At 42.1% G+C, this 23,963-nt stretch overlaps 1 pseudogene; it reads right to left on the bottom strand.

The window, feature by feature from the left end:
• Window positions 1-17,075: 17,075 nt before the first annotated feature.
• Window positions 17,076-17,487, bottom strand: LOC142848946 (small ribosomal subunit protein eS26 pseudogene; annotated as a pseudogene).
• Between the last annotated feature and the right edge of the window lie 6,476 nt (window positions 17,488-23,963).

Below are 23,963 nucleotides of genomic sequence, written 5' to 3'. Positions count from 1 at the left end.
ATGCATATATGTTAAGGAATGCCAATACTGATTCATGAACTTTCAGGGAGTAGTAATTAGTATCATTTATTATAATGTATTTTTATCACTTGCAAAGTAGTTGAATGTCATATGAACATATAATTGAATTTATTGTAATATTGCCACTCAAAAAAAGCAAAAGTATACTTTATGCACTAAGAAAGGAGAGAAAATTGAATTGCATAAGATTTTCAATTAAAGCCAAAACACAAGCTAAGGAAGTAGTTCAGTGACTAACGTGCTAGTTGTGTGCAAGCATGAGGATCCGAGTTCAGATCCCAGAATCTGCACAAAGGCTGGGTGTGGTGGCGCTCATGTGGAAGTAAAATGAAGATGGAGCCTATAAAAGATAATTGAGGTCGACCTCTGGCCTCTGCACGCACACACACACAAGCAAACACACCTGCACAAATGTGTGTACACATACATGCACAAAGAATAATTAATAATTAAAAATCAAGGCAGGAAAGGAATCAAGAAAAACATAACAAATAACAAATGGAAAACAGTAACAAATGCAGTAGATAATCAAGTTATTTCAATTATCTCTTTGAATATCAGTAATCTCTCAGTTAAGATTTCTACTTGTGATAAAGTCTATGACAAAGGCACCTTGGGGAGGAAAGGGTTTATTTCACCCTATTCTTTCAGGTAGCAGTCCAGCTCCAAGGAAAGTCAGCCAGGGACTTAAGCAGGGCAGGAGCGTGGAGGCAGGAACTGAAGTAGAAGCCATGGAGGAGTGCTGCTTACTGACTTGCTTCCCCTTGGCTTGCTCACTGCTTTCTTCCCAGGGATGGCACTTCCCACAATTGGCTGAGCTCTTCCAGATCAATCATAGATCCAAACAATGCCCTACAGACTTGCTTGCAGGCATCTGTTGGAGATATTTTCTCAGTTGAGGCTTCTCTGCCCAAATAACTCTAGCTTGAAGAAAACGACTAAGAGACAAGTGTGTATATACACAAACATGTATATTTGTCCGTATAACACTCCTTAATATAATGCACCCAACAACAGCATCAACATTTGTGATATAAAATCTGGTAAAACCTGAATGGGAAAATAGATAAATTCCCTGCTCTAGTTGGAGACTCAACATTTCTCTACTGAAGTGGACTCAACACCATCAACTGACTGAAGGTAACTGACTTCTAGAAACTGCTTTATCCAAGAACAGCAAAATGCTCCTTCTTTTCTTCTCATGTGAAACATTTACCACGTTCAGCCAATATGGGACCATAAAATACACTTTAGCAAACGCTGGAGCCTGGAAACCATGCGATGTCTGCTCTCAGACCACAGTAAAGCTCAAGCTGAAAGTCAATAACAGAAACACAGCCAGAAGGCCTCCAAATACTTAGACAGGAGATGATAAAATTTCATACAACATCTGGGTCAAAGGAGCAATCTCAAAAGATTTCCAACTAAATGAAAATAATTTTTTTTTACAGGCTGCAGCAAAAACAGTACTTAGAGAAAAATTCATAGTATTGAACACATGCATAAGAAAAAAAAAACCATCTAAAGTCAGCACTCCAAGCTCCTATCAGGGGAAACTAGGAAAGGAAGAACCAATAAAATGGAGAGCTGGAAGGCAGAGCCATGTGCGCCAGTGTGCTTCTGTTGTCCCAGCACACAGTGGGGAGAAGAAGGAGGATCATGCTTGGGAGCCCAGCCTGGGCTACATGACAGTGGGAGGCTAGCCTAAACACAGGGAGAATCTATCTCAAGAACCAAGAGCTGGGGATGTATTCCGTGATAGCGTGCTTGCCTGGTGCGCAGCCCTGGGTCTGGCCTGCCGTGGGAGCAGGGAGGAGACGAGGAAACCAACCAACTGTGTAAAATAAAAGAAAAACTGCACAGCAGCGGCAAAATCAAAGTCAACAAAGCTAAGAATAAGAAACTAGTAGAGAAACTTAACAAAACTAAAAGCTCGAGATTTTAATGGCCTACATTTATTTTATTCAATTTCTATTCTTTTTAAATTGACATAAAATTGTATACTTACATATAAGGCATGATATTTTGAAATATGTATCCACTGAGGAATGGCTAAATTAAATCCATTAGCACATGCATTACCTCCCATATATTTTGCGGTAAAAACACATAAAAACCATGCTCTTAACGATCTTCAAACATAAAATTCCTGTGACTAACTCCAGTCACCATGGTGTACAGTAGAGTGCTGGAACTTAAATTTTTTTGCCTTGCTAAAGTGTTATAGGTTCTCACCAAAATCTCCCAAGTTCTTCTTCACCATAAAAAACCTAGTTCTTTGAAAATTTTAGTACAATTAATAAGCCCTTAACCAGGCTAAATTCAACAAGAAGAGGAGGATGTGGCCAGGTGTGGTGATGCAGGTCTTTAAGCACTCAGGAGGGGTAGGTGAGTTCAAGGTCATTCTGGTCTATGCAGTGAGTTCCAGGCCAGGCAGGACTACACAGTGAACTCTCTTAAAAGGAGGAGGATGAAAGTTACTTATATTAGAAATGACAGGAAGACTGTCACAACAAAGCTTATGGGCATTAAAAGGGAAATAAAATTATGAATAAATCTCTGCCGATAGCTTTTATAACCGGAGTAAAACTGACCATCTCTTTAAAAGACACAATCCATCACAACTCACACAAGAGGAAATAGGCCTGGATCTCTTTAAGAAAATAAATGAGTGGTGCATAGCTTTCTCACTCTGAGGAGGAAACAATGCCAGTCCTCTTATCTTTTTCAGAAGGTGTACACAGAGGTACGAACTCAATGTATGGGACCAGCAGCATGCTGGTCCAAAGCCAGATCATGGCACCACAGAAAACAAAAGTGCACACCACAACTTTTGAGTATATTGAGACTCTCAGCAGATGGTCAGTGGGTAGGCTGGTTTGTGTGGCAAGTATGAGAACATGAATTTATATCCCTTGAATCCATGTAAAAAGCCACACATGACTATACATGTCTTCAACCCCAGCATCAGGGGCTAGGAGTGTAGACTGGTCTTGAGAGCTCTCTAGCTGGCCAGACCAGTAAGAGTTTCTTCTTCAGCAAGAGACCTTGTCTCAAGGCAATAAGACACAGAATAATGGAAAACACCCAACATCCTCCTTCCACTCCTGCAAGTATGCAGGGTACACACACCTGCACATCTAAGAGCATGCGCCAACCACACGCACGCACACTACACACATACACCACACATGCGAACAAAGAACACTGGTACAAAAATGCTAAAAAGTGTGTTAGTAAATCAAATTCAACATTGTTAAAAAACTACAAACTACAATAAAGTGAGATCTGACATGCAATTTGCCTGAGCTGAGTGTATGAAAGGTGATTGATATACCACATCAAAAAGTACGCGGGAAGAACTCTCATGATCTACGGGAAAAAAAGTTTGTCAAGATTTCATTCTTAGTCATGCAGTTTACTGAAAGACTTAGCACATTGACTGTAGATCTTAAAGTCTCTTCAGTACCCGACCATGGATGTCTTGTCTAAGGAGGCAAATGCAATGACTTGGGAAAAGTGATTGGTGCAGACTGATGGTGGAGGAAGGCCAGAACAGTCTTTGTTTACCGGTGCCACAACAGACTGTGTAGACACCAGGAAAAATGGATTCCCGAAGCCTTCAGGAAACTGAGAGGCAATGAGCGAGGGTGCAGGAGTGGGGAACACTGAACTGTTCTAAAAGTGGGGTGTATTTCTAAATGACATTAGATTGACTACTTTCCTGTCTACTGAGATGTCAATCATCAGTATCTTCCCCTGTCCTGTGGGTTCTCTATGACCCGCAGTGTCCATGGTCCTCAGACTACAGTTTGCTACAACACAGTGTTTGTGCTATGCATTTACTTCCTGCAGCTTAGGTCAAATTTCCTGGAACTATGGTTTTTTGTCTTTTAGAACACATAGATCTTGTTCCTACATTTTCCCCCCCTTGTGACATCAATTCTTTAAGAACTTTAATTAATAATTTTTACAGTTGTTTACAGTTTACAGAAAAACTAGATGGTGTCTGCCCCGTCAAGAGAGCCGAATCCTGTGTCACTGAGTGCTGTCCGAGCAATCCTGGCACTTCTGACGGAATGCTCTCTTGACCCTATTCCAGGGCGCTCGTCCTGCTTTCCAGGGTTTCCTCTTCTCAACTTCTCCTACTCTTCCTTTCAATTCTACATCTAATAGAAAAGTGGAAGAGCAGAATTGTAACATCTAAGTCAAAGTAGAAGAATCTTCTTAGTACAACCAAACCCAACAAAAGAAAATATATATTGGGATCATAATGAGACATATGAAGAGCTATTGTTTATAAAAATAAATAAAAGAGAAAAGAATGGCTGGATGGAGAGGTGCACACCTCTAACCACAGAACCAGGGAGTTGAGGGAAACAGTCAGATTGTACGTTCTGGGCCAGCCTGTTCTACAAATCAAGTTCAAGATCCACTCTTGGGGAGAAAAATGGATTAAGAAGTTCACATACTTAGTTATTTGTATTATAGGTGCCCAATAAAAACATGAAGCCAGAATACAACCTATAGGTTAAAATAATACAGGAAAACCTATTTTTAAAATAGGTGAAAAGTTTAATGGGCCTTACATAAAACTGCAACATGTGGTCAACAACAACATGAAAGGATCTTTCGTATCCTTATAGTCGAGAATACTGGTTAAAACCACGATGAAATAACATTCTATACACATTAGTTTAGCTAAAATGTATAATAAAATAACATCATGGCCTGACAGGTCTAAGAAGCAATCAGACAGTTCATGTCCGTGTGGTAGAGTTTAAATTGGCATAACCACATTGGAAAACTGTTTGGCAGAATCTACTAAGGCTCTGTGTACAGCTACCCGGCCTCCTTTACACAAACATCAATAGCAAATATGTTTCCAAATGTGCTTAGCACCACAGATCATAATAGCCCCAGGCAGGAAACTACCCAGATGCCCATTAAGAGCAAAATGGATATATACTGTGGTATCTGTATGAAGCGTAGACTGTGTGCAAGAATAAGGACATACAAACCACAGCGCACAGAACACCACCAGGAAATCTCACAAGCTGAAACCACACTGAGGATGTCCAGAACATGTGGTTCTCTTCATGCAGAACACAAAGTTGTCCAAACTAATCTTGGTGGGATTGAACAGTTTGGAAGAGGGCATGTTTACATCTTGAAGTCTTTTTTAAAAGAGAAAGGAAACACTCAAGATCTAAGAAGATGTGAAACTTAGAATCAGTTCCCAATAAGGGCTTTGCATCTAGCACAAGAAAGGAGAATGCTAATATTAATATTAACTAATTAATACTAGTAGGTTCATTAATAGAACTAATGGCTTAATTAATGGACTTAGAATACAATTGGTACGTTAGAGTGCTGTCACAAACACCAAAGCCATAGATTCATCCTGGATGCACAGTGACAGGTGAGCATATGAAGAAGACACAGCATACAAAGAAGTTTTATTCAGCATTTCCTAAAGAAAAACAGAACTATGTCATTTGCAGGGAAGTGGACGGAATTGGAAGCCATCATGCTAAGTGAAACCATCCAGACTCAGAAAGGTGAGTGTCGTATGTTTTCTGTCACACGCAGGATCTATATTTTAAAATATGTAAGTCATGAAAGGGACTGGGAGTGGAGCAAAGAGGTCAGTGGGTGGAAACAGGCAAAGCACATGATCTGCATATCTGAAATATTATAGTGAAACCATTACTTCATATGCCAATAAGAAAATATAAAATACTGGTTCAATATATTTTCAGTAATTTAGAAGAAGCAGATAAATTTCTAAACATGTACAAACTGCCAAGACTAAATCACTAAGAAATACAAAATCTAAACAAATCAGCAATAAGCATGAAGTTGAGTTAATAAGAAAAATATCTTTCATAAAAAGTCCAGGGCCTGATGTCTCCAAGACTGACTTCTGCAAACATTTAAGGGAGAATTAACCCAAATCCTTCTAAAATTTTACCAAAAAAATTAGAGGACAGAAAACATCCAAACTGATTTTCAAAGTTGGCATTACACTGATACCAAACCCAGACAAGAAAATAAGATTATAAACTAATACCTCTGATCAATACAGATTTAAAAATCTTCAACAAAATATTGTTGAGCCAAATTCAATAGTATATTAAAATGAATCTTCACTTTGATCATGGGGGATTTTATTCTTGGACCCAGGATGGTTAAACATATACAAACCGATAAATGTTATATATCATACCAACAGAAACCATATGATCACATAAATAAATGTAGAAAAATGGCACTGGACAAAATTAAAACTCTTTCATGATAAAACATTTTTCTTCAAAAATCACTTGTAGAAAGGATTCACCTTAGCAGTGAAAGGGAAGCCACGTAAGCCATGCGTGATAAGCCCACCTAATACCACTTGAGTGAAGGGCTGGGCCACCTCCAACATAAACAGTAAGGCAAAATAACAGTCTCACCAAATCATGGACATCTTAGCCAGAAAATTATACAAGGAAAGAAGTAAAAAGCATCTAATTTGGAAAGAAAAAAAATCTAATTGATTCTGCAAATGGCATGGTCTTAAACAAACAAACAAAATACAAAACAAAACTTAGAGATTCCACCAAAAGCTGAATAAATGCAACAAAGTTACATGATTCAAAAAACAGTGTAAGAAGTTAATACTTTTTATTCATTGAAAATAAACTATCCAGAAACAAGATCAGTAAAAAAATTTACAATAGAAACAAAATCAACCAAGGAAGTTAAAGATTTATACATTAAAAATCATAACATATTGGTTAAAAAGAAGTTGAAGAAGACACAGACAAGTGGAAAATATTTTGTGTTCATAAACTGTCAGAATAAACACTGTCAACCTGTCTTTTTTTTTTTTAAGCAACGTTATTTATTGTTTTTGTTTGTTTCTTTGTTTCCCAGACAGGGTTTCTCTGTGTAGCTTTGGCTGTCCTGCAACTTGCTCTGTAGACCAGGCTGGCCTCGAACTCAAGGATCCACCTGCCTCTGCTTCCTGAGTACTGAAGTTGAAGATGTTCACACCCCCCACACACCCGGAACCTCCCAACAGTGGCTAGAAAACAAACTCTATTAAACAAATATCTACCATAAATGCTGAAGCAGCATAAGAATACTGCTTGATAGCGTTTATCATCTGGGTCAGTGACATAATTCCTTGTAACACTCTTAAAGACTTCTGTGAAGTGGCCTTCATTCCTTTCCTATGTGATGTTGTCTGTGCTGGCCAACAAAAGAGGGAGTAAAGCCCTTCATTAGCAACAAACACACATGGGCACACAGACACAAGGACAGACCCCTAAGGTAGCACATAGGTAAACACAGATTCATATTCACATGACAGATAAAGTGTTTTTGTTTCGGAGTGTTTTGTTTTATCTATCTATCTATCTATCTATCTATCTATCTATCTATCTATTTTTTTATTTATTCAAGACAGGGATTCTCTATGTAGCCTTGGCTGTTACAAAACTCGCTCTGTAGGCGAGGATGGCCTCAAACTCACACAGATCCGCCAGCCTCTGCAGGGATTAAAGGTGTACACCACCACTGCCGGCTGTCATAAGGTGTTTTGTCGTCATGGGTGTTCACTGTTGCATGGTAAACCTGGACCTTGTGTCTGCTCTGCCACCCTTGCTACCATGGGGAGCACATCAATGTGGGGAGGAGAGAAAAGGTGGAGGTAGAGAGAGGCTCACTAAGGCCTGGGGTCAGGGCCTGTGTGAGTCTGAGAGCCTGGTGCCCTGACTGCTGGGGACCACTGAGGTCTGGGGGAAAACAGGCTCTCCAAGGTCCCCCTGGGTGAGGGTGAGAGTTTGGGGTCCAGGTTGCTGGGGATCACTGAGGTCTTGGGGAGAAGAGGCTCTCCCTGGATCCTGCCATGTTTGAGTTCCTCTCTTGACATCTTTCAGTGATACACAGTGAAAGCCAAATAAACCCTTTCCTTCCCAACTTGTTTTTTGGTCATGGTGTTTTATCGAAGCAATATGAACCCAAAGCAATCTATGGATTTTATGCAATCCCTATCAAAAGTTCAGTAACATCTTTCATAGAAATAGGACAAATCTTAAATGCATACAGAACTGCAAAACACCAAATATTCAAAGTCATCTTAAGCAAAAAGAACAAAGCCAAAGGTACCATACTACCTGATTTCAAAATCTAGTGCAAAACAATGATACCGTGAGTCACACGGCACCAGAATAGCAAAACACATAAGCCAAAGAACCAAAACCAAGTCCAGAAACAAGCACCAGAATTACCCTCAATTGATCTTTAACAAAGACACTAGGAGCAGGCAGCAATGCAAGGATACTCTGTTCTGGAAAAACTAACCACATTTAGAACTAACTCAGATCTTCATTCCACACATAAAAGTCATCTCAAAATGAATTAAAGATTTAACTTTAAGTTCTGAAGCTATAAAACTACTGGAAGAAAATATAGCGGGGAGTTCCATGACCTTGTCCTAGACAATAATTTGGGAGGTTTTGACTCCAAAACACAGGTTACAAATGAAAAAAAATACTGTGTCAAACAAAAAAGCTTTGGCACAGCAAAGGGAATAAAGAGGGAGGAGCTACTTGCAAGCCATAAATCTGATAAATGAGAAGAATCCAGCACCAGGGAGACGAAGACAGGAGGATCTCAGTGAGGTCAAGGCCAGCCTGGTCTACAAAGCAAAAAGAGAAGAAAAGAAAAGACGAAAAAGAAAAGAAAAAAAGGATTTACATAGAACTAAAAAATGAGAAAATGTCATAATTAAAAACAAACAACACTTGAACAGATTTTTTTCAATAGGAGAAATGTAAGCAGACAACAGGAACAGGAAGAATGCTTAGCACCACTAATCTTCAGGGGCCATAGCTCAGTACTCCAATGAGATGTCATACGCACTGGGTTAGCATGGTCGCTATCGAAAAGATGGAGAGCAGGTGCTGGAAGGCGTGGCCATCACGGCAGCATGCCCAAGCGACAGCTGCACCACTGTGTTCATCTCAGACTCTTGGTAACCAAGATACAGAAACAATCTAAGTGCCTGCTGACAGGCCTATGTATAAAGCAAAGAGAGAGGGGGAGATAGGAGGACAGTGTTGTGAATTCCTGCCAGTGTTATGAACACGGATGAACCCAGAGAACATTACGTTAAGTGAAATAAGCCAGTAACCAGTCAAAAAACTCCAGACAAAATATAAACCTTACAATACAGACACAAAATTCTCTAACGAAATTTCAGCAAGCCCAATCAGGCTACCTATCTAAAAATTCATCATTACTAAATTTCAGTTATCCTAAAACTATAAAATTGATTCAGTATGCAAATAAATAAAGAAAATGTACGTGTTAACAGATTGAAAAGGGCGAGGTAAATGAATGATCCTCTTTATAGGTACAGAAAAACTCTGAATATTTCAGTATCCATTCATGTTCTTTAAGACAAACTCCTCCCAAACCAGGAAGAACAGAAACCCTTTTCAATCTGATAAAGAAAATCCACCAGAAACCTGGCTAACACTGTAACTTGCTCCTGACCTGTTTTCCTCTAAGACTGTGAGGGCGAAAAAAAGAAAAGAAAAGAAAGAAAAGGATGTCTTCTCTTGCTGTTTTCCATGGGAGCGCCCAGTTAATGTGATAAGACAAGAAGGCAAAATCCAAGCCATGACATTTGGAAAGGGCCATCTAAACTCTGCACCCTGGCAGTGCGCCCATCCCTGTGGAAAATCCGGTGGAGCCTTCCAAAATGCCACAGCTACAAATAAACTTAACAAGGCCGTCGAGCGTAATGTCGAGCAACAAAACCCAACTGTGTTTCTACATGCTAGCAGCAAACAGCTGGGGATGGAAGGGTTCATAACAAGTGTGTCATGAAATATGAATTATATGGGACTCCATTTAACACTGTGCTGAAGGAAGAAAAGCGTGGCTGACTCAGAAATTCAGAGATAGGCCCACACCTACATGGTCAATTGGGTTTCAACAAAAGTTACAGAAATTACTAGGGAAAAAAGTTGCTCTTTTGGAATCATGGGCAAATCACTTTGGAAAAAAACTTTTCCATAAATGGGAAAACGAAAAGAAGGATAAGGAAGAGAGAGCTACCTCTGCCACCTCAACACTCAGATCATCATCCAAATGCCCTCAAAACCCATTCTAGACCAAAATAGAAAAGCAAAGACTACAAAACTTCAGCAACCAAAAAGGAAGAACCATTCTGATTTGGGTGTGGCGAAGATGTCTTAGAACACAAAGTACACCGTAAACTTTTGAAGGGTAGATATCAGAATTTAGAAGTTTTGTTCCTGAGAAAACAGTTATGAAAGCAAAAAGGGAAGACACGGTTGGGATAAAAGATTTCCAATTGCCTCATGTATCTAAAAGAGAGCAGGTACGAGAGGGTGCCTCGTCAGAAATACATCAACGGCCACAGAGCACGTTTAAATATTCAGGATTGTCAGCGAATAGGCTAACATAAATAAAACCAGGAAGGGCTCCACTATCACCTCCCAGATGGCCAAAATATAACTAGCGGCCCCGGGTGTTGAAGAGACCCGTACACGACACACGCCTCTGGCAGGAAAGAGAACAACACACTCGTGTGGGGCACAGTTTACTGGTTTCTTAGTAGAGCTGAATGTGCACTTACCAGAGGACCAGAAACTCCATTTCTAGTTATCAATCCCAAATAAATAAAAAGGAATGCCTACCCAAATGCATAAATCCTCACTTTCCTGGTTAGTCTTTTTGTCACTTTGACACCAGCTAGAGCCACCAAGTAAGAGGGATGGACCATCAGCTGAGGAGTTGCTCCCCTCAGGTCAGTCTGTAGACAAGCCTGTGGAGCAGTTTTCCTATTGGTGATTGATGGTGGAAGCACCCAGACCTCCATGGGTGGTGCCCACTTGGGCAGGTGGATGTGGGGTGTGGATGAAAGCAGACTGAGTTAGCCACGACGAGCTGGCTAGGAAGCAGTGTTCCTCCGTGGTCTCTGTATCAGCTCCTGGTGTTTTATCACAGCAACAGAAACCTAACCTAGACACCCACCACAGGATTTGATTTAATTATTCTTGCATGTGATAAATGTTCATTCATAATAATAACCAGACACTGGATAGACATTCTCAAGATACTCTTAGCTTCATGTAGTATTACCATAGTGTATAATATGGTATGTTTTTTTCTGCCACAGAACGATATATTTCTACTCTCCAGCACTTCTCATGGGCTACCGGGAGCATTCAGCTATTATCTCTCTATCATCACAGCTTTCTTCACAATGTTCCCAAACTGTACACGCAATATATATGTGTCATCAGCAGGTTAGTGGAAAACGAATGTGTGCTTCTGCCTTGACAACACAGAACAAATTGGCACGTGCAACAACCTACGTACTGCAGTTATATCCTGCATGATTCTTCCTGAGCTCCCCACCTGTGACACCCACCTCTGCCATTGCTGAGGCCCCTTCCTCTCTTCTCTCCTAGTCCCTACTCTCTAGCCCAGGGTCTGACACAAAGTAGGTGGCCAATTAATAACATGATGAATCAGAGACTTGTGTTGTTTCCTGATGTTCATAAAGTTCTCATTTTTGCCTACCATATTCATCCCCCTGGTTCTTTCTCGTGAACTCTGTTTTGAACTCTTTCTCCAAAGAGGTCTTCACTCTGGCTCTGGTAGACTGCTTGGCTGAGTTACAAGAACGTTAAAGAAAGCTCCTGGATTTGGTTATACTCCTTTAGTCCTTCCTCTTGATCTCTGAGAGGTTTGAGCTGAGGCCTCTCACAGCCATCCTGTAGGTTCAGGCTCAGTGCCAGCCCCAGAATCCAGTTCACTTGCCAAGCCGTAGGCACCAACGTGCAATTTGGCTTTTGCAGTAAGTCCTGAATCTTTCATACAGTTTTGGCTCATTAATATTCAAAAGCCCATGAAGAGGAGGCTGTTGTCATTCCTGGGCAGCTGGCAGGCTTTTCTCCAGTCCCATGATATGTTAGCACTGATCAGACACTATTGCCACTGACACCAGGCCTAATGGTTGCTATACAGTCCAGCTTGGTCTCAAACTCACAAACCTCTTGCACCAACCAGCCCTGAGAGCTGGGATTAAGGTGTACACCACATTGCTGTGCTCTGAGGTTCTTGAGCTGTTCCTAGCTTTCGTCTGCATGAGCACACGTTTCATCCTTGGGTGTGGGCATTTGATCTCTGGAGGTGAACACCTAGAACCCATGCCACCTGGAAGGCAGGAAATTTTCAGTAGGACCATTATGTAACTTTCATTTGGTTAAAGGCTTGTTCCCAGTTTGAACAGCCCACAGCAGTTAGGAAGGAGGGCAAATCATAGAGTAATGTCCTTGTGGCAGAGGGTGTTGTGGTTCAGTGGGTCAGGAGCCAAGTGGATTGCTGCTTCTTGGGAAAGATTGCTATTTCTGCTTGCGTGCTTTTTGTTTTCTTTTTTTCCGTTTAAGTCAGAGACTCAAAATATAAACAAGCCTTTGTTCTTCCTAATTCAGTTCATCCATTTTTCAGGATAAGCACTCTAGCTTTTTGTTGATCTTCGAGATGACATTAACTGGTGCGTGTGCATGTATGCAGTATGTGTGTGTGTATGCACGTGTGTGCACATAAGCAAAGGATGGTGGGTAATCTCTATGGGACACACATTTAAGGGGTTCCAATATCAGAGGTTCTTAGGCTAGATACAGTGAAATTCTAAAACAAGAACGTTCTAAATTAATCCAAAATAGCTCACATTTTTAGTGTACCTTATATGACAGGTAATGTATTAAATATTTTCCAAGGTTTATCTCCCTGAATATTACAATACCCATGTGAGGCTGGCTAACATGAACCCCAAAACACAGAAGAATGAGCTGAGATTTACCAAGGTGGAGGGACTAGTTCTAAATCACACCTCTGGGAATGGCAGAGCTCTCTTCTGACCTCAGAAATCTGCTACCAGAAGCAGCTTTTTCTCCCTGTGTGCTGGGAGTAGTGGTGTAGTCCTCTGGTTGAGACTGTCAGATGGAGAGTGGCAATGGGGACCTCTGTTTCATACTGGTGACTATGGACCAAATCTACACTCTGACTTAAGGCGCCGGCTGTTTCTAGAAGCACCTGTTTTGTCTTTTTCCAAACATCCCCTAACATGGACTCACAAGAACTTGACTGAGGATCCTATAGGGTGAGAAGGATGTTGGTGACTCTTTAAGAGCCTATGAAGAATGGTAACTCTGGCGGGAACAGAGCCTGCTGCCATTTCTGATAAAGCAAGAGCCATTCCTTCAGAACACCGAAGCAGCTCTGAATTGCAGTTAGAGAGATAGCAACAGACTCTACCTCGTGAAAGAAAAGGGAGATTATTAAGTCAGCAACCACAGCAAGGCGTGGTGGGAGGGAGGCACCCGGGAATGCTGGGCACCACAGGAACAACGCTGCATCCCAGGCGGACACTATGGGCTAGATAAAGTGACATTGGGGTAGGAAGTCATAGAGAGAGGTCCAGAATCAAACACCAGGCTCAGTACCAACCACAAAAAGAGGCTGAGAAAGACTCAGCGTGCTGAGGAGGGCACCACCGTACCAAGACCACAGAAGCCCTCTGGACACTGCCAGAGGAAAACACAGGGTGGACAGCCAGGATTCTGCATTCCTCTGGTAGACAGGCAGAGCCAAAACATTTGCTATTCTCATTGCGGATGTCAACCATCCCCTCCTGCTAGCTGGTCTGTTGGAGTGAGTGCGTGCAACCACCCCATTATTTATAAAAAGGGAGCCCTTCCCTTCTCTTATATGGGCCCTGCTGTCTTGCTAGGGAGGGGAGTTCATTTCCAAAGTTGATTTTTCTAAGAAGTAAACACTTGCTTTGAAATGCTGCTGCACAGTGACTTGGCAAATCAGGAAAATACTGATAATTAAAACAAGCCACTCAGGGCTGTCCAACTTCTGCTCCAGCACTCCAACAACAGAACGGGGCAAACCCATGCCCTCACAGACTGAGAGATTAGTCCAAGTGCTCACAGATTGCTCTGTAATGTCTCTTTCCAAAGCACTGAATGAATTGGGCATTGAGGGTATAATCTTTCAGGGACTATTTTAATATGAAAACAGAACGCTGCATCCAACCTTAAAGCGATCACTGATTGAGGAAAGAGAGCAGGCTGTATACAGCAGAGTGAGAGTGTCCTTCCTCACCAACACACACTGCCTCTAAAAATAGACGTAAAACACCATGGTGGACTCGAAATTCACAGTAAAACCTGACAATATTCCACACAACACTTTACGAAAATCCCCCTCCTGCTTGGCATATTGATACCAAAACTAAACCAAAAACTTGGTATGCATCCTAGCTCTCTTTGGATCATTATCTTTGTTTTCTTGTTTCTTCTCATAATTCACTAATTAGAGGCAGTAAGATTCGTCACACGAGGATGTTATGAGAGCTGCAGTGAACGTAGGCGCTTTCTCGGGGGTGCATTGCGGGGCAGCTTAGATAAACGGCAAAGCAACATGGTCAGTCTCTGAATCCAGACAGAGGCTTCCATCGAGATTTCTGCAAGTAAGGTCTGAGGGTGTCGCTGATAAGGATATAGCTCAACAGTAGAGCACTGGCCTCGCATGCAGAAAGGGCTGGGCTCAAACCTCAGCACTTCAAAGGCAAAATCAAAACACTTACATTTAAAGTAAGGGATTAGAGGACGGGATTTCATCTTGTGTTTTCACCTCACAGTGATGTTCGGAAACCATTAATGGGGGATCGCAGTTCCCAGGTCTGTGTACGAGAGTGGGCATGTGTCATGGAGTGTGTGTGGAGGCCAGAGGACAACCTCAAGTATCAACCCTCATCCTGCACCTTGTTTGAGACACAGTCTCTTTGTTGTTTACCCACGCATACATCAATCATGCTGCAAGCTTTTCGATGCTCTCCTGTCTGGCCCCCATCTCACCTAAGAGTACTGGGATTACAGACATGAATTACCACACCTGGCTTTATGTGACTTCTGAGAATTTGAACTTACACCCTCACATTTGCGCAGCAAAAGGCTTTCCATACTGAACCATCTCCTCACTCCTTAGAAAATAATTAATTCTTGCTACTCTGTGTTCTTTTGAAATAAAAGTTGCAATAATGGCCCTGACTTGCATGGAAAGTGGGATTTAAAAAAAAATTAACAACAACCAAAACCTTTTAAACTACAATGTTGTGCAACCCTTGACCATGTTCTTCTAGGTCCATTTGAGAAAGCTGATGAATGCTGTTTCAATAGACAAGAACTCCTCATCTCTGGGAACATGTAAGAGACAAGATGACACAGAAGCCAGGGAGCTGATCAACTGGAGAACGCCTGGGTCTGCACAACTGCTCCTCGCTGAGTATGGCATGTCTGTAACTCTACCCAGCTAGCCCAGTGTCAGAACAACCACATTGGACATAGATAGAAGACTCCCTGAGCTGCTTCTTTTGATTTTTTTAACTTATTGAGCAGAATGACAGAAGGAAAGGAGAATATAGTGTTGTACCTCAACTCCATAGCTTTTCTTTTTATTACAATGTGGAATTCTATATCAACAAATAAAATATGAATGGAGGCTAGCTTTAATAGCTGCTATTAAAGTACATAAATATTTATTCTATTTTTAAAGCACAATAAGAGCTAAAAAAACTAGACAATACAAAAATTGAACACATTATGAATATAAATGAATAAAATTAAAAGTTAAATTTTGTATTATAAATCAAAACTTGCCAATTCTTTTCTTATAGAAGAAAAAAGGATTAAATATTTGGTTATAAGTTAAGAGTAGTATAACCATTATATGCTAACTTGAACTATTTTAAATAAAGAAACATCCCAGAGTGCTTATTAGGTAGTATTGATGAAAATAAAACTCTTATTAACAGCGAATGGTTCCCGTTTCAGGCCTTGATAAAGAGCATAGATTGCTGTAGTAGCCTGACGGGTTATTTCACTTCTTTGACAGCATTGCTAGATTTGAATGCTGCAGCAAACACTAGGCTGGATACACAGGGTGACGTTTCCTGGTGCTCACTGGATTCTCATCTGTTATGTGCTAGCTGTGTTTGTGCCGTACAAAAATCACCCATGTGTTCCCTAATGCAGTTTGTTCATTTGCTGCTTTTATAATGGCCCCTGAACCCTGCGAGTGGAGTCTCACAAATTGAATCTTTTAATATTAGATTGTATTTTCATATTTTTCATATATTTCATATATTCATGAACTATGTGGGGGAAAGACCAGAGGAAGACTTTGATTCCAGACTGTCACATGAAATTAAATCTGTGTCCTTAAAAATGAAACGGTGGGCTGTAGGCTTGCCTGTGTTCTTGTGAAATTAGATCTAACGGGGTCTCTGTTGTTGTTGTTTTTCATGTAGATAAGAACTACTTTTTGTTGCCCGGAAAATTCCTTTCTGAAATTTTCTCTGCACTGTTTGATTTAAATGGCAAGACAATCTTCCCCACCTTGCTAGCACGTCTAGAACTGCTCTGTAAATAGGCAGACTTAGGGGAGAAGACGAGTGTCTCTGTGCAGCAGCAGAGGCAGATGAGAAAGCACCAGGCGTCTGCTCAGCCCTCTACTCCGGGTGCCAATTCCAGATCTGCTTTTGCCCGATGAGAGCTCCTCACATCTGAAAATAGATTTCCTGAAATTGGCTCCTCATCATGAATATTAAGGTGTTTGAATTTCAAATAAGTCTGCAAAAAACAGCTATTAAACTCCATTGTCTTGTTTTTTGTTTGCTTTTTTTATTTGTTTTATCTTGCTTTGATTTACTTGGTTTTTATTTTTTGCTTTGGTTTCTTTTCAAGACAAGCTCTTACTATATACCCAGGCTGGCCTTGAGTTATCTATGTAAATCAGGCTGGCCTCACGCTTCCTGCCTATGCCTTCTGAGTGTTGAAAACAGTGTATAACACCATACCCATCGACTATTTTAATTTCATAAGAATTAAAATCAGGTTTCTTTCACAAATGTGTTTTTTTTTAAGTTTAAGTTCCATTTTATTTTTCCAAGGTGTTTTCTTCTTTTTATGAAGCCACTTTACATGGGCTTTGGTGGAGGTCGTGGTGCAGCACCAGCAGGTCTAAATCGTGGTGGGGGTGTTCGGTCCTTCCGAGCTTCCCGGGATCGATTTCTGACTACCTTGCTATGAATAGCACAGCTCACACAGTAATGCAGCTTGACATAGAGTTTGGGGAGCACATAGGAGTCGAAGACACTTGCTTCGGATATATCCCTGACGGCAGCCGCCTCTACGATGTTCCGAATGACGAACTTCTTAATGGCCTTGTCCTTGGGCACACAGCGGGCGCAGTTAATGCAGCGAATTGGCTGCACATGGCCGCGGCCCTTTTTGGCACGACCGTTATTTCTCCTTTTTTTGGTCATCTTGCAGCCAAGTCCCGAAAGAGGCCACAAATGTGTTTTATATTGTATTTCCTACTATGAAGATAAAAATATTGGTTTCCAAAGCGGCGTCTCCACCCGCTCTCTAAGTGCCAGACCACCGACTCGAGCTTTATTCCAGCTCATTCCTTTAATCCTTATAAAACTCTATGAGCCAGCATTTATCATAACCACTCTGCAAGTGAGAAAATCAAGGCTCAGCACTATTAAGAAGTTAGTCACCTTTCATTCCTGTAACAAATACCTAGACAAGCCAATGGATTTTGACTCATGGTTGCTTAGCCCTGTTGCCTTTAGCTCTGTGGCAAGGTGGCATGGCACAGCATGGCCGCCATGGCAGAGGAAGTCCATGGCATCCAGGAATCAAAGAAAGGGAGGAGAACACCAGTCTCCACACCCCCTTCAAGGTCACACCCTTGATGATGCAATAGTCTTCCTACCTTCTGGAGATTCTACTGCCTGCAACCCTATAAAGGCCTATCAAGCTCTTAGGACATGGGACATCGTGGGACTCTCCAGCTCCAAATTATCACACATAGGCACAGGTGTGCAAAGCCAGTCTGGAAGGAAACCCTGAGATCCCAGGTCTCCTGTCCCTGTGTTGTCTGTCTACAAACCCTGAGATCCCAGGTCTCCTGTCCCGGTGTTGTCTGTCTACAAACCCTGAGATCCCCGGTCTCCTGTCCCTGTGTTGTCTGTCCACAAACCCTGAGATCCCAGGTCTCCTGTCCCTGTGTTGTCTGTCCACAAACCCTGAGACCCCAGGTCTCCTGTCCCTGTGTTGTCTGTCCACAAACACTGAGATCCCAGGTCTCCTGTCCCTGTGTTGTCTGTCCACAAACCCTGAGACCCCAGGTCTCCTGTCCCTGTGTTCTCTGTCCACAAACCCTGAGATCCCAGGTCTCCTGTCCCTGTGTTGTCTGTCTACAAACCCTGAGATCCCAGGTCTCCTGTCCCTGTGTTGTCTGTCCACAAACCCTGAGATCCCAGGTCTCCTGTCCCTGTGTTGTCTGTCTACAAACCCTGAGATGCCAGGTCTCCTGTCCCTGTGTTGTCTGTCCACAAACCCTGAGATCCCAGGTCTCCTGTCCCTGTGTTGTCTGTCCACAAACACTGAGATCCCAGGTCTCCTGTCCATGTGTTGTCTGTCTACAAACCCTGAGATCCCAGGTCTCCTGTCCCTGTGTTGTCTGTCCACAAACCCTGAGATCCCAGGTCTCCTGTCCCTGTGTTGTCTGTCCACAAACCCTGAGATCCCAGGTCTCCTGTCCCTGTGTTGTCTGTCTACAAACCCTGAGATCCCAGGTCTCCTGTCCCTGTGTTTTCTGTCCACAAACCCTGAGATCCCAGGTCTCCTGTCCCTGTGTTGTCTGTCCACAAACCCTGAGATCCCAGGTCTCCTGTCCCTATGCCACCTGTGTACACCAAAATATATTAAGGGGCCATGAGATGTCTCAGTCAGGGAAAGTACTTTCCGTGCTAGTGTGACAACCTGAGTTTGAATCCTCAGAATCTACATAAAAGCTGGCATGGAGCATGGAGCATGTAACATGTAACATGTAGCAGTAACACCAGTGTCATAAGGCAAGTGAGAAGTGGAGAAGGAAGACTCCCAGATCAACTCTGGCCAGTGAGTCTGACGTGTTCAGTTACTAGCAACAAAGAGAACCTCCCTCAAACAGGATGGCAGGAGAGGACAGGCTGGTGGACTATGGTACATGTACACCTCTCTCTCTCTCTCTCTCTCTCTCTCTCTCTCTCTCTCTCTCTCTCTCACACACACACACACACACACACACACACACACCACATCCTACACACACATACACATAAACACATTTTTAAAAAAGGAATTGAAGGTGGCTTGGAAATGCATGTTATAAATTAGAGGAGCGTGAGTTACGGATGCATAAGAAAAGCTATAGGGAATGGGAGTTTAAATAGGGCCTGGAATTGCTCCTCTACCTGAAATGCATGTGCCTGCTTAGGTTGAGCTCTGAATTTATTCTAAGCTTTCCAGCAATCATTTCAAGGACCCAGCGAGAATACGGTGCCTATATTATAAAATAAAGCCATTTGGCCAGGCAAAGTGCAATATTCTTCATATAAATTAACACTATGAAGACAGCCTCATAAAGATCTTCATAAACAGAACATGGTGCCGTATAATGAAGGCCATTTCCCACAGCATCCTTACAGTAAATGGATGATGAATTACTCCAGGCCATTTCTTACTGATCCGCTGACATGGGCAAATGGTCCAATTTAGTTAAGTCACAATGTAGTTAAAGCAATTGTCCAGGAGGCCACAATGACATGCCAGATATACAAGGGCCATAAGGAAGAATGAAGGTGTTAGTGAAGCCCAGCAAATTGCTTAGGAAATAGGAAGCTAAGCCAAAAACACATCATAAATACACCATCATGTTTCCTCCCACTGAAGATAATAACTGACTTTTGTCTGCAGTTATGACCTAGGTCACAATATTTTTCAAGAAGCAAAAGTAATGAAGTGCAGACTTGCACCCAAAAAGTCTGGGTATTAGTGCAGTCTTTTCAAATGTCCAGCAGGCGTTAACCAAACTCACTCTCTGACTTCACATTTATTTCTCTTTGTGTGATTTGTGCTCACTTTTCAATAAGATTTTCTTTCTTTCTTTTTTCTCTCCTTCTCTTTACCTGTTTTGATCCAGTTCCACAAACCCTGCACCAAGTGCTAAGTCCTACTCACCACACAGAAAGGGTCAAGTCTTGTACTGTTTCCATGGCACTTGGAAACCGAGTGACACAGGTTAGTACACTTCGAACATATATGAAACGAGAGCACTTACGCTTTATTCTTTATGATTTCTAAGCAAAGAAGATACTTCTAGTAGTTTATAAATGAAGGGATTAGGATACTCAAGGTAAAATAATGTGTCCAAAATCACACACAGCAAGTGATAGACAGGCAACCTGGCTCCAGTGCCCCCAGAGGTGTGCTTGTGCTCGCAACAGTATACGCCACTGGTTGACATGTGGCACGGGGTACTTGGCTGTTTACATTATCTCTCCCCTTCTCCACAAGCAGAGTCACCTTCTGCTAGCCTTGCGGTGTCATCACCACCTACTCATTTATCGTGGTGGTTTGATTGAGAAATGTCACCCACAGGCTCATATATTTGAGCACTTAGTCCCCAGTTGGGGACAATATGGAACCTTTAGGGGGTGGAGCCTTGCTGGAGGAAGTACACTACAGGGGAGGGGGGTGAGCTGTGAGGGTTTATAGGCTTGCCTTACTTCCTGTTCTCTTCTCTGCTTCCTGTGTGTGATGAAAATGTGATCAGCCAACTTCCTGTGTCTGCTGCCGTGTGGTGTCTTTCCTGCCAAGGAAAACTCTAACTCTTTGGAACCTTAAGCCAAACTGAACTTTTCCTTAAGATGCTTTTGGCAATGGTATTTTATCACACTAACAGAAATGTAGCAAATACAGGTGTCTTCCCCCTAGAACCAGCTTCTGCGCCCATAGCAACCTCAGAAGCACTGTCATAATGATCACCATGACCTCAAAGTGGCCTGACTCCTCTCTCCCTGTGCCAATATCCCTGCCCTGGTTCTTGACAACTTCCAATTTCTGTTTCTCTTTCTCCACCACAGTCGATTGTTTCTCGGTTTCCTTGGTTCTTTTCTTTATGCCCAACTTAAATTGTGACTCTGTCCCTCTTCCTTTTGCAGTCCATGGGCCAGCAGGCTTTCTCTTCCCTCTGTGCGCTTTCCCTGGAACACTCCTGCAGCCCACGCCACTTCTCTTCAGCCCAGATCTTCTCCAGAGTACAGCACCTGTGTGTCAGGTGTCCCCTGGTTTCCCAGGATCACTTTCATCCTATATAACACATCTGTAGATGGAGGCTGCTCATTGGTTTCCCGGCCACCCAAACCCGAAATAATCACACAGAAACTATATTAATTACAATACCGCCTGGCAAATCACTAAGGTGTATTGTTAGCTAGCTCGTATATCTTAAATTAACCAGTTTCCATTTGTATTTTACCACAAGGCTCATGGTTTACCAGTAAGATTCCAGCATCTGTCTCCTTTGGAAGTTACATAGCATCTCTCTGATTCTGCCTACTCTCTCTCTCTACATCTCTGTTCAGATTTCCTGACTGGCTTTACTCTGTTAAGCCAAGACTGAAAGCAGCTTCTTTATTAACCAATAGCAATAAAACATATTCACAGCATACAGAGGGAATCTCACATCACACATCTCCATTTTTCTCCTTAGCACCTGGTGCAAAGGTAGACACAAAATAAATACTTCAAAAAAATGATTAAGAGTAAGCCAGTTGAGGATATTAGGGTCAGTCAGGACAAGCAGATACTGTGAGAGAGAAAAGTTTCCAAAGACTATGTTGGCATTGGGGACTAATTAAACACGTGACAGAGAATAAGTCAAATGTCATTCACAGGCATCTGGGTGCAATGTCTGGTCAAAGACCACTGAGTATTGAATAAAAAAAAATGAGGGCATTGTAGTAATAAGGGGCGGCGGCGGGGCTGCGTCCCCAAACACCCCAGCCGCCTGCCCTGCCCAGCTAGCTTATGCCCCGAAATAATTACACACAAACTGTATTCATTTAAACACTGCTGGGCCCTTAGCTCTAGCCCTTGCTGGCTAATTCTGATATCCCTATCAACCCATCTCTAACAATCTGTGAGCACCGGTCTTACCGGGAAGATTCTAGCCCAAGTCCATCCTGGGTCTGAGCTTCATAGCGTGCGTCTTCCCTGGAGCAGGTAGCATGGCGTCTCTCTTGCATCTGCTCCGGAGAGGAGAGCTGTCGAGTCTGACCTCACTTCCTCTTCCTCCCGGCATTCTGTTCTGTTTACTCCACCCACCTAAGGGTGGGCCTATCCAATGGGCCTAGCAGTTTCTTTATTGCTTAGCCAATGAAATCAACAGATTGATATATGACACTCCCACATCACTTCCCCTTTTTCTGTTTAAACAAAAAAAGGAAGGCTTTAACCTTAACATAGCAAAATTACATATCTGAGAACTCAAGAACAATGGCAATGGGTTTCTGATCCTACTGCACGCACTGGCTTTGTGGGAGCCTAGGCAGGTTGGATGCTCAACTTACTAGACCTGGATGGAGGTGGGGGTTCCTTGGACTTCCCACAGGGCAGGGAACCCTGATTGCTTTTCGGGCTGGGGGGAGACTTAATTGGGGGAGGGGGAGGGAAATGGGAGGCGGTGGCGGGGAAGAGACAGAAATCTTTAATAAATAAATAAGTTAAAAAAAAAAGATATCTAGAAAAAAAACAGTTATCAAGTAAAAATTACATCAGAAACATTTATACATGTAACAAAATTGACCGTAAATCTCTATCAATACAAATTATTCATACCTATATCATTTCCCCCTTTAAATGTAAAAGAACATTTATAAATAATATTTTGGGAACATGGGCGCAGTTTTTTCTCTCCAAACTGCTTCCTGCTGAATGGGGGCGTCGTTAATTAGGACTTTCATGGTATAACCTGTGTGCCAGGGTCATCTCAGTTGGCAGTTGAGCGAAGCAATTTTCTGAAGATGTTCACAGCAACCCTTCAGGAGGACGTGGTCCATCATACCAAATCGGAATTGAAGAAATGAACAGGGTCTCATCCTCTGTGAAAACAAAATAAGAAACTCCTTTCCAAAGCATCATATCCTTAGACCCAAATTCTGAAGTCATACCCTCATGATATCCGTTCTGGTTCCACTTCGCAGCCCATATAATGAAATGTCTCTCTGTACTTAGCTCCTTCACAGTCAAAAATTTTAAAGAAAACACAATGTACATAATCCAGACTCTCTGTGAATTTTCCATCTTTACGCGGCTTATTTTTATTTATATCTATAACTATCTGTACTCTGTCTCTTTAAAGACTTTACTTTTACTTTTTTCTTTTTAAACCATTAACTTTATTCTCTATATTCTTTTTCTTCTCTCTCCCAAGCCTACGTACATTCATCCAACAGTGTGACTCATTTAGTGGTCTGAATCTGTCCTATTGTGAATCTGCAATTTTTTACTATCCAGGAGCACTTTTGATTTGCGCCTTTAAATCACTAGGCACTTAAGAATCTAAGCTGTGACATTCCTACGTTAACTTTTTGCTTTTTGAGCAAATATCTGTAGACCAGGCTGTCTTTGAACTCTCAGAGATCCGCCTGTCTCTGCCTCCCAGGCATTGGGATTAAAGGCGTGTGCTACCACACCTTGAACTCACAGAGATCTGTTCGTCTCTGCCTTCTAAGCACTGGGATTAAAGGCGTGTGCTACCACACCTTGAAGTCACAGAGGTCTATCTCCCTCTGCCTCCCAAGTGTTGGGATTAAACACACACAACAACTCTCTTCCTTTTTTTTTGTTTTTTGCTTTAAGAACTTCAACTTTCAGCTTGCATATATTTTTAACACACTTTAAACCATTCAGAAATTTTCTGTCTTTGAATCTCTCTTTACT

This window comes from Microtus pennsylvanicus, chromosome 4, assembly GCF_037038515.1.
Source record: "Microtus pennsylvanicus isolate mMicPen1 chromosome 4, mMicPen1.hap1, whole genome shotgun sequence".
Lineage (NCBI taxonomy): Eukaryota > Metazoa > Chordata > Mammalia > Rodentia > Cricetidae > Microtus > Microtus pennsylvanicus.
The sequence above is the reverse complement of the archived record's forward strand: the minus strand, read 5'-3'. Positions and strand labels throughout refer to the sequence as shown.